Source organism: Tiliqua scincoides, chromosome 6 (assembly GCF_035046505.1).
Source record: "Tiliqua scincoides isolate rTilSci1 chromosome 6, rTilSci1.hap2, whole genome shotgun sequence".
Lineage (NCBI taxonomy): Eukaryota > Metazoa > Chordata > Lepidosauria > Squamata > Scincidae > Tiliqua > Tiliqua scincoides.
The window spans coordinates 6,096,097-6,108,206 of NC_089826.1; the positions used below are offsets into that span (position 1 = coordinate 6,096,097).

The 12,110-nt window shown below is 46.9% G+C and overlaps 1 pseudogene; it reads left to right on the forward strand.

Annotated features, from left to right (window-relative positions):
- Positions 1 to 11,115: 11,115 nt before the first annotated feature.
- On the forward strand, positions 11,116 to 11,232 carry LOC136656228 (5S ribosomal RNA; annotated as a pseudogene).
- Positions 11,233 to 12,110: the final 878 nt, after the last annotated feature.

A 12,110-nucleotide genomic window follows, 5' to 3' on the forward strand; every position in this document is an offset into this window, starting at 1 on the left:
GAGATCTCCTTGGGGTAACGGAACTTTTGTTCTCTTACCCCGTGTAGCACCACAGCCTGCTCAATGGGGCAACTCGGATCTGCGCCAGCTATTCAGCTGGCACAGAACCAAGGAGCCCTGGGTAGGGCTTTCAGGCCCCAGATGGGGTTAGGATGTGGAGGAGGCCTTCTCCGCCATCCCCACCCCTCCCAGGTCTGATCCGCTCCCTCCCCAGCCTCCCTACCCCCAAACACCCCCTCCCCACCTCTGGAATGCTCTCCTGCCATCCTTCCTCTGCCCCTCCACAGCACTTATCTTCCTCATTGGCTGTCAGGCACAACGCATTGCCTGCAGGATGGCTCAGGCCTTTCCACTGGTGTCACTTACTGGGTGGCAAAAAGTGCTTTACAGCCTTTTTTATGACACCCAGCACCAGTGCTGTGGCCAACAATAAAATCAGGCTCTTAGTTTTTTTGTTTGTTTGTTTGTTTGTTTGTTTTGGGGGGGGGTCTGTGTGATTTTTCCCATCCTCATCTTTATTTTTCACCAAGAGCAGATCAATCTGATATAAGTAGTTGAGTTTGATGCTGAATATCCTCAGTTGAGAACTTTGAGCTTGAAATCTGGTGAGTGCAGTGGGGTTGGTTTGGAGGGCAAGGATCTCCTCCTCCTCACTTATCTGAAAAAGGTATTCAAAGTGCTCTTTGCCTTCTTGGAGTAAGATTAAACTGGGAGCAGTGGCGTAGCTAGAGGGGGTGCAAGGGGAGTCTCACCTGACTCACTGAGAGCCAGGCCCTCAGTCCTACCATAAAGTAGACCTTCCACTTAAGGTCTGGCTCATATCCCACCAGTTGATATGGGCACCAAACCCCTGCAGGAACACCCTGCTCCAGTTTAAACAATGTCTTCATTTCCCCTTCCCCAGTTTTAATTCCATAGTTACTGTGAGAGATTCAAGCCTACGTTAACAAGTTGTACAATGGAAGTTTGGAACAAAACTGGGCACCTATCCTAAGGAGCTTCTGGAACAAACATTTCATGGCAGAGGCAGCTTTATGGCTGTTGTTTGCTGGGTCTACTCAGATCTGCACCAGTAATAGAGCTGGTCCAAGTCCATATGGATCCAGGAAGATATGGATCCATATGGCAAGGAAGGGGGTCAGGTTTCAGTGTGCACTGCAGAGGCTCTGTTTCTGTGGCCCATTACGTGTGGCAAGGAAGAGCTGCATGGAAACTTTTAGCTTTAAAGCACCATAAAGTTTGAAATGGCTTTGCTGTGCCTTTCAGTAAATCAACATAATCACCTTTAAAGCCACGCATTGTCCCCATGTAGTGCTTTACTACGCTAGCTGAGAGAACAGTCCAAGCATCTAAAATGCGGATAAACTTTATAGAATGGAAGAGTAAAGGCACAGGAAGGAGGGGGGAATGCTGGGGGAAGATGCAAACCGCATGCCTAAGTCCCAGAGGAGTAGCAGGTGACGTGATGCAACAGCTCAGCAGAGGACATCAAGGCTGTGACATTCACTCTCTCCAACAATGACTCTTCCTGTGTTAACGGAAGGGGAGGGAAACATGGGTGTGCCAGCCAACCATGCCTCCCAGGCTGACATGCCTGCTGGCCCCACCCCTGGCTATCCCAGCCTTCAGTATTTGCCTGCAGAGTGCAATGCTGGACCCAGGGTGGGTAACTCCATACAACAAGCTCATAAGAGCCAGGGTGGTGTAGTGGTTTGGGAGGTGGACTTAGACCTGGATGAGTCTAAGATGACCTGGATTTGAAACAGTATATAAAGTATACAGAGATCTCCTAATCAGTGTGGCATCATTGTTGAAACGAAGGCTCCCCTGGATGAAAAATTCCCAATAGGAGGGTCTCATCAGCTTAAAAATAGCTTGACTTTATTTAGTTCTTTGGTGCTAGAGCCCACCCCAGATTTTACCTAAGTGAAAATTCTAAGCCAATATGAAAGGTCCTGTTTGGCTATAACTTAGGAGAAGCTAAAAGAGACGCCGCGAGAGTTTGGAGGAGACAAGTGAAATCGCTCAGGGTAATTTCATACCTCTCTATTAGGGCCGTAGCACATCACAGTTCTCCTCACCGGTGGGGATACTGTCAAGATTGAATTCCTTCTGTCGAGTGCTTTATTTTGCACTCAAGCCTCCTTTCCGGCTGGCTTGTTTCTCTCTGACAAACGGGGACGAGATAGAATTGTGATGTCCGACTGATTCAGTTTCTCACCGGTAAGGGGAAGGGAAAAACAGAACCATCCTCGGTGATCCTTTTCAATTGTTTGGTTTGCCACGAGGATGCTGTTTTCCACAGAGTGCAAGCCGGCTGCCTCTGTGCTAAGGTGTTGATAAGGCCCCTCGTGGTGTAAATACGTGAATATGTGTACTGGACTAAGGTCTGTTTGTTTTGGCTTCCACTCTCTTCAGCACTCTCGGTCTGCCACCTTTCATCACGAGGGCCAGAAAATTCTGATGCAAACCAGGATAGCAGTTTCAACGAACAGACAGAGGAAAAAGCACACTGGGTGACCTTAGGTAAAACTCTCCGAATTTTCCTACACATTATATAGATACAGGTGCAAGGCTGAGACAGTTACCCTTCCTTTTAAAAACTCCCTGTGCTTTTGCCTGCCAAGATTTTTATCTGTATTACTGATTACGGGTTACATGTGATGGTTGGCAACCTTCAGTCTCGAAAGACTATGGTAGAAGCCTACAGCACCTGGTATTTCCAGGCAGTCTCCCATCCAAGTACTAACTAGGGCTGACCCTGCTTAGCTTCCAAGATCAGAGGAGATAGAATAGCAAGAGACAGCTGGGGCAGTAAGAACACCAGGCAGCACAATGTACCCCCTCTGGCTAAGCCACTGAGTTCTTCTGATCTTTATGGCCAGGGTGTGGCTGAGCTTATTAAGCAATATCATTTCCTACCATGGGTACTGTCCACTGTGCTGATCCTTAAAACAGAGATTGGAGGTCCTGATTCGGCATCTCCCTATGTAGGCTATAACCCTATACACCCTTACCTGGAAGTCCATACGTCTGAGTCTACTTGTAAAGGATTATTATTATTTTTTTTTTTTTGTAGAGTCTTCTTTTTTTTAGGCTCTGTTTTGTCGATGTCTTTCTGAGGTTCTTCCATTTCGTTTTCATGCCTAGGCAAGCAGGCAAGAAGCCAGCTAAGGAGGCTTCTTGATTCACATTCCAGGGTAACCTCGTCTTTTATCAATTTGTCATTTTGCTCCTCGGTCTCTCATACACGGAGGTATTTAGAAGATTCATTATTGGTGAGCTCTCAGATTACTTTGTTGTCATGACAAATGAATTTTTCCCTCCGGTTTGCACGACTGATGGATATTCCTGGCACGCACATGCCCCTGTGGAAGTCAAACCGCTCACACCTTTTCGTATGACATGAGCATTCTCTCCCGGGCATGTAAAGCTAAAATTGAGCTTATCATATTAATAATAACTTAAGTCTCTGCATGTTTTTTCTCGGGTCCAATTTCCAATAAGCCTTGTCCCTCTAGAGCGTGGCGTTGGGGGCTACATTTTCCATCAGGAAATGTTCATTATGGATTGCTCAAGTGTGGGAACTGAGTGGACTACAAATCCCATGACCATCGACTGTGGTGGAATACCAATGAGACAATGCAGTGTTTTCTGCCTTCTGTGATAGCAAAAAAAAACCCCACAACATCTTGATCTTGACAAGTAGGAAAGAGATCTAGTTTTCAATCTTGCTTACCATATTTTTTTCCATCTGAGGATGCTGAAGATGATGCACAATAAAAAAAAAAAAACCATAAGAAAATTAATGGTCCAATCCTAACGAGAGCCTCTGCCGGCAAACAGTTGGAGCCTACTGGTGGTGGCGATCGTGGGGAGGTCTGATGGATCAGGTACATCCAGTTCAGGGATGGGGGGGAAGGATAGGGAGAGGGTAAAACAGGGCAGTGATGGGGCAGTAGTGTCACGAGGGTTTGCATCACCCAGTGCAGGAGGCTAGCAGGTCACTCCCATGATGAACTTCTTCCCATGCAGAGGGCAGAGCAGTGCCCCAGGTGGTGGGTGTGGTGATGCACCATTGCCCCACCCCACTGGTTTTTTTGGCTATAACTTTTGATAGAAAAGAGATATTTCAACATGGTTTGTTTCAGTGCATTCTGCATGGAATTACGCATCGATTGATATATAACATGATGGCATTATTCAAAAACACCAAGATTTAAAAAATTTGGTTAGTAGTAGTGTCACTTCCCTGTGTGCATCATCCGGTGTGACCCGCACCCCTGCACCCCCTCGCAATGCCACTGAGGCAGGGAGTGGGCACATCGAGAGGGTGGGTGGTGATGGTGTGTACTGTATCCAAACCCCTTTCCCAAGCCTGACCCACCTGCATGAATCCATGCAGACATGTGCCAGCGTTATACACGGACAGGTCCAAGTTGACCTGTTGTGGCTGCTGGAGCTTACCCAGGGGCAGGAATAGAGGGAGAGATAATTTCTTGGTACAGACAGTTTCCCTAGAAGCAGAGCAGCAGAACCCAAAGAGTTTTTCAGCCATCTTCAACCACTGTGCTCCAAACCCCCATGGCATAGATGCAGACCTTTGTGAAGCATCAATGCGCTGCAGCACATTTGTTGAAAATGGCTGTCTTATGTATCACAGGAGGGCTACTGGGATCTGAGACAATGCAATGAGATCCCCACCTTACATTGCCAGGACATTCCTACCCATCCAGGGATCGGCACATAGCACACCCTTCCTGAGCAGAGACTCACAGTCCATTCCACCCCCCCCCCCCATGAATTCTTCAGTTCTTTGCCAAAACTCTGTAGAAGAGTCTTGGATAAGAATATAAGAACAGCCCCACTAGATCAGGCCATAGGCCCATCTAGTCCAGCTTCCTGTATCTCACAGTGGCCTCACCAAATGCCCCAGGGAGCACACCTGATAACAAGAGACCTCATCCTGGTGCCCTCCCCTGCATCTGGCATGGCCCATTTCTAAAATCAGGACGTTGCACATACACATCATGGCTTGTAACCCGTAATGGATTTTTCCTCCAGAAACTTGTCCAATCCCCTTTTAAAGGCATCCAGGCCAGAAGCCATCACCACATCCTGTGGCAAGGGGTTCCACAGACCAACCTCACACCTAGTAAAGAAATATTTCCTTTTGTCTGTCCTAACTCTCCCAACACTCAATTTTAGTGGATGTCCCCTGGTTCTGGTGTTATGTGAGAGTGTAAAGAGCATCTCTCTATTCACTTTATCCTTCCTATGCATAATTTTGTATGTCTCAATCATGTCCCCCCTCAGGCGTCTCTTTTCTAGGCTGAAGAGACCCAAACGCCATAGCCTTTCCTCATAAGGAAGGTGCCCCAGCCCAGTAATCATTCCTCATAAGGAAGGTGCCCCAGCCCAGTAATCATCTTAGTCGCTCTCTTTTGCACCTTTTCCATTTCCACTATATCCTTTTTGAGATGCGGCGACCAGAACTGGACACAATACTCCAGGTGTGGCCTTACCATCAATTTGTACAATGGCATTATAATATGAGCTGTTTTGTTCTCAATACCTTCTCTAATGATCCCAAGCATAGAATTGGCCTTCTTTACTGCTGTCACACACTGGGTCAACACTTTCATCGACCTGTCCACCACCACCCCAAGATCTCTCTCCTGATCTGTCACAGACAGCTCAGAACCCATCAGCCTATATCTAAAGTTTTGATTTTTTGCCCCAATGTGCATGACCTTACACTTACTGACATTGAAGCACATCTGCCATTTTGCTGCCCATTCTGCCAGTTTGGAGAGATCTTTCTGGAGCTCCTCATAATCACTTCTGGTCTTCACCACTCGGAAAAGTTTGGTGTCGTCTGCAAACTTAGCCACCACACTGCTCACCCCTGACTCTAGGTCATTTATGAAGAGGTTGAAGAGCACCTGTCCCAGGACAGATCCTTGGGGCACACCACTTTTCATCTCTCTCCATTGTGCAAATTGCCCATTGACACCCACTCTGTTTCCTGATCTTCAACCAGGTCTCAATCCATGAGAGGATCTGCCCTCTAATTCCCTGACTGTGAAGTTTTTTTCAGTAGCCTTTGGTGAGAGACCGTGTCGAACACCTTCTGAAAGTCCAGATATATAATGTCCATGGGTTCTCCCGCATCCACATGCCTGTTGACCTTTTCAAAGAATTCTAAAAAGTTTGTGAGGAAAGACTTACCTTTACAGAAGCCATGCTGATTCTCCCTCAGCGAGGCCTGTTCGTCTATGTGTTTTGAGATTCTATCTTCGATGAGGCATTCCACCATCTTAGTAAATGATGTGGTATAGATGTATATAACACTGGTATAGATGTCAGGCTGACCGGTCTATAGTTTCCTGGGTCCCCCCTCTTCCCCTTTTTAAAGATTGGCATGACATTTGCTATACTCCAATCCTCTGGCACCGTGGCCATTTTGAGGGACAAGTTGCATATTTTAGTCAAGAGATCAGCAACTTCATTCTTCAATTCCTTAATAACTCTTGGGTCGATGTCATCAGGGCCCAATGACTTATTGATCTTTAATTTATCAATGAGGTCTGAAAACATCCTCTCTTTTAACCTCTATCTGACTTAATTCCTTGGTCAGGTGGGGCCGTTTGGGCAGCGGTATCTGCCGGAGGTCTTCTGCCATGAAGACATATGCAAAGAACTCATTTAATTTCTCTGCCATCTCTAAGTCTCCTTTTATCTCCCCTTTCCCTCCCTCACCATCCAGAGGGCCAACCACTTCTCTGGCGGGTTTCCTGCTTCTAACATATTTGAAGAAGCTTTTATTATTCCCCTTAATGTTGCTGGCCATGCATTCCTCATAGTCTCGCTTGGCCTCCCATATCACCTTCTTACATTTCTTTTGCCACAGTTTATGTTCCTTTTTATTCTCCTCGTTAGAGCAAGACTTCCATTTATGGAAGGAAGCTTCCTTGTCCTTTATGACCTCTCTAACTTGGCTGGTTAGCCATGCAGGGACCCTCCTGGACTTAGTGGAGCCCTTCTTCCTTTGCGGTATACACTTCCGCTGGGCCTGTATTATTGTTGATTTGAGCAACCTCCATGCTCTCTGTAGAGACTAGACTCTTTTTATCTTCCCTTTCAACCTCCTTCTAACCAGCCTCCTCATTTGAGGGACGTGCGCTCCTTGGAAGTCAAGGGTTTTTGTGAGAGATTTGCCCAGTATTTTCCCCCCGACATTTATGTCGAAACGGATCACAGCATGATCACTGTTCCCCAATGGCTCAGTAACACTGAAATATCTAACCAGGTCCTGAATACCACACAATATTAGATCCAGAGTCACCTGTCCTCTGGTGGGCTCCATGACTAGCTGCTGTAAGGCACAGTCATTTAGCATGTCAAGGAATCTGGTCTCCTTTTCGTGACCAGAACACAAATTGACCCAGTCAATATGAGGATAATTGAATTCCCCCATGATTACAACCCTGTCCCTCCTTGTCACCTCCCTGATCCGTTTCCTCATTTCAAGGTCCCCTTCCGATTTCTGGTCTAGCAGATGATAGTACGCCCCCAGTATTACATCACTCCTCAGGCCTGGTAATTTAACCCACAGAGATCCTATGGTGGAGTCTGACCCACCTTCAATCTCTACTTTGCTGTATTCTATCCCTTCCTTAACATAAATGGCCACCCCACCTGCAACATGCCCCTCCCTGTCCCTCCTGTAAACTTTATAGCCCGGGATTGTGGTATCCCACTGATTTTCCACATTCCGCCAGGTTTCCATTATGCCCACTTTGTCAATGTTTTCCCTTGTCACAAATGCATAAAAGCATTTGTACATGGAATACCCCAGGATGGGCTGCTTATTCGCTCCTTTGTCCCCGCATCCTCTCACTGTGCCAAACCGTCTATCACATCCCATCACGCTACCATTCCCAATTTCTTCTCCTACCCTGCCTTTACCTTGTTGTTCTCTAACCTCCCCATCCTCATCCCATAGGGATGAGGAGTCCTGAACCAGATGCCCCTCGGCTCCTGTCGGCCTTCCCCCAGGGATCAGTTTAAAAGCTGCTCTGCCACCTTTTTAATGTTATGCGCCAGCAGTCTGGTTCCATTCTGGTTCAAGTGAAGCCCGCCCCTCTTGTACAGGCCCCGCTTGTCCCAAAACGTTCCCCAGTGCCTAACAAATCTAAACCCCTCCTCCCTACACCACCGTCTCATCCACGCATTGAGACCCCTGATCTCTGCCTGCCTAGCTGGCCCTGCGCGTGGAACAGGCAGCACTTCAGAGAACGCTACCTTTGAAGTCCTGGCTTTCAGCTTCCTACCTAATAGCCTAAATTTGGCCTCCAGGACCTCCTGGCTACACTTGCCCACGTCGTTGGTGCCAACATGCACCACAACCGCTACCTCCTCCCCAGCACTGTCTACTAGCCTGTCTAGACGAGAAATGATGTCCGCAACCTTCGCACCAGGCAGGCAAGTCACCATGTGGTCCTCACATCCGTCGCAAACCCCCCTCTCTATATTTCTGATAATCAAATCCCCCACTACAAGAAGCCCCCGACCCCCCTCCCGCCGAGGAGTATCCTGAGTGCGTTCGTATACGGGCCCATCCCCTGGAGAAGGGGTCCCCCCTAGGGGATTGTTTCCCTCCTCTCCAGGATGACGTCCTCCAGCCCTGAGACTTCCCACCCGGGCAGCTGAGGAGCTGCACGCCTGAGGTTGGGATGAAGCCTGATCGTCCCCGGAAGTCTCCCCACAGTCCTTCTCTGCCTGCTGGTGCTTCTCCAGGTCGGCCACCAAGGCTTCAAGGGAGCGGACGCATTCCCTGAGTCCCTGGAGCTCCTTGCACCGAGGACACACCCATGACTTATGCCCCAGAGGCATATAGTCATACATGTTGCACTCGATGCAAAACACTGGATAGCCGCCACCCTGCTGCTGGCTGTCTGACTGCATAGCTTTTTTTGGTTTGTTTGTTTCTGTTTAGGGGTACTTAAAAACCCTACACCGGTTTTCTGCCCTCTCCTTGAGGGAAGAGAAAAGACGGTATCTGGGGCCCTGGACTCCTCGCCCTGCTGCTGAATTTGCACAGAGGCTAAACTCGCAGTGCCTTACCTGGCACTTTGTTCCTGAGGCACTGGATTTCCCAGAGGTCGTGCACGCTTCTGCAGAGAGGCTCACGCGGTGGCAGACACTAGCTTTATACTCCTAACTAGCTCCTCCTCCCTCCCTCCTTGCTGATTGACAAGGGGCTGGTCTTCCCAGGTGAGATTTCCCTCAATGGGGTGCTTGGATTTGCCTAACGGGGCTCTAAGCAACTCCTAAAGGTCAATTGTGATGACCTAAAGGACAATGACTATGCCAAATTGCCCTGGCTGGGTGGGAACTGGCCCTTCCTAGGTTCTTACCCTCCTACTTCAGTTCTCTGAGGCTGGACTGTTTTTTTATCCTCAAGCTGGTTTTTTATTTGAGTTTAAACTGCACTGGTTTAAGAGTTTTTTGGCTTGGCAGAACTTACACACTAAGGTTTAAATTATTAATTTATTATTATTATTTTTATTATTTTTATTATTATATTATAATTATAGTTATAAATTATATTATATATATATTTATATAGTTATAAATTATATAAATATAATTATATTATAATTATTTAGAATTATTATATTATTTTATTATTAATATATTATATAATATTTTATTATTAAGGGCCCAATCCTATCCAACTTTCTAGCACTGGTGCAGTCGCAATGCAACCTAGAGGTAAGGGAACAAATGTTCCCTAACATTGAGGAGGCCTCTGTGACTGCCTCCCCACCAAAGGATGCAGCACACACTCCATTGGCATGGCTGCACTGGCCCTGGAAAACTGGATAGGATTGGGCCCTAACTCATCCCTAACAACGGTCCACAGATAAAAATAACTCTGAATGGAAAGCAGAACAGCAGTGATGGGGAAAGATAAAACTAGGAAAACCCCAAAGGAAAAAAAAAAGTTTCAGTTAAAATGATGAGGGCAGAAAATATTTGTAAATGTTTACCCAAAAGAGCACAGAGGTGTCCTGGTGCACCTCCCTAACCAGCATTCTTTAATACCTTCGTACTCAGGCTATTTCACAACTACGTATATATACTACATATAACTTGGATGACTTGGGGGGATGGGGCGTAGTGGAGGTCAAGATGCCTCTTTTGGCTACAGTGCATTTATTAACTTACTTAAACATCCTGACTGCCTTTCAGCTACATTGGACCCCAAGATGGCTTACGGAAGCATCAGACAATAGCACAGGACACAGCAGCGGTGGAATAAGCAATTGAATATCTGGCTGCTCTTTAATTGATATTAGAGATTTTTTTTCCACTGACCTTTTTAGTCCAACAAGCATTTTTCTTCCACTGATCCCATGAGGTGTGTTTTCCTCTCCTGGTCTCGCTTGTTTTTAATTGCTTTTCGCTTTCACAGTTGTCATAGTTGGGTTGTGCTTGGATACATTGGAGGTTTATTCTGCTTTTTTTTGGTTGACTTGATTGTACATTTGATATGCTGTGAGCCAACTGGAGGGCCCTGCGGTGGGGGCAGGGGGGTTAGAGGGGAAGAGGAGGAAGGGAGGGCCAAAATCTTCAGATGGACAAATGAATAAATATTTACCCCAATCTAGCTAAAGTTAGAGAGAATGGGGACTGCATTCCAATGGTGCTTTGTTCCAAGTGTTCATGTGCAGAACTAAATTACATATCCCATTGAAAGCATGGGACATCCATGACCACTGCTGAATGCAGCTGTGACAAGACCATTGCATCTTGGACAACTGCGTCTCGGTGAAATGCATCCTGTTTTGGGACATTTGTGTCCATTCTTTTTGTGTCCCGGGACATTTCTGTCCAAATATATGTCTATTTATATTGGATGTACTTTTTGATTTTTCAAATTCAAAGCTAAGGTTAGGGTAAGAGGTTTAGGATATATAAAGTGGGGTTTGTTTGCCCAGTCATAGTTTGTTGCCTGGTTATAGTGGGATGAAAAATGACCAGGACTCAAAGAAACCAGATATGAATGTCCAGCTACACCAAACACTGGGGTCCCAATTGACCAGTGGCAGCAACTGTTACCCTGCACATGCCTGATCTTGTCTGATCTCGGAAGCTAAGCAGGGTCAGGCCTGGTTAGTGCTTGGATGGGAGACCGCCTGGGAATACCGGGTGCTGTAGGCCTGTACCATAGTCTTTCGAGACTGAAGGTTGCCAACCAACCAACCAATTGACCAGGACACAAAGACCCTAGTACCTCTCAGCAGCTGGAACCCACAGTCCAGATCAGGGTCTTGGCACCAAAAGCATGGCTCAACCCTTTCCTGCACATCAGTTTCTAGCTTCAGTGCTTCCCTCCCCTCCGTCCCAGTTGATATTTTCCCAATAGGATCAAACATAGAGGAACCATATGCTCCATCATGCCCAATTTGGCCCTATCATTTGCTAGACTGGGGCCTTTCAGGCTTTGGGTTTAGTGTTGTTTTTCTGAATTTCAGTTCTGAGCCATCAGTGGAAAGTCCTGCTGGTTAGACTGCAAGGAAGAGATGTAAATGTGAGAAAAACAAATTGACTGAGAGGGTTCAGTGTTTGTATGCGGAGGGGGGGGCAGCTTGTGCTTTTTTTCTCCTCATCAAAGACACCTTCTCCGAGCTCATTGGTATGTGGGCAGTGAACCTTCCTGAGATGGTCTCATATGTTCGCCTATTAGGCTTTCCTCGGCGTGCTTATATTTTCGCAAAGCTGTGAATCAACGGACGTGCGCAGGATTTATGCCTCGGATGGCATTTCATTGGTTTCAAAGTCAGTTTGATGACGAGCCCATGCATTTAAATTACAAACCAGTTGGGCCAAATTCCATAAAAAGACAGGTGAAGATCATAAATTTTCTGCTCCGGGGGCAGTTATTGCTGCCTATAAAGTTAAAGTCAGGGAAGCATCACCGTCTCCGCTTGCAGACTCTCTCCTCGGCCCAGCGAGGTTCGCAGTTGCTGGAGGAATGATTTTGACTGGCGGCTGTCATTGCGCAGGCTTTGCATCACACCCCCTTGGAGTTGGATGTG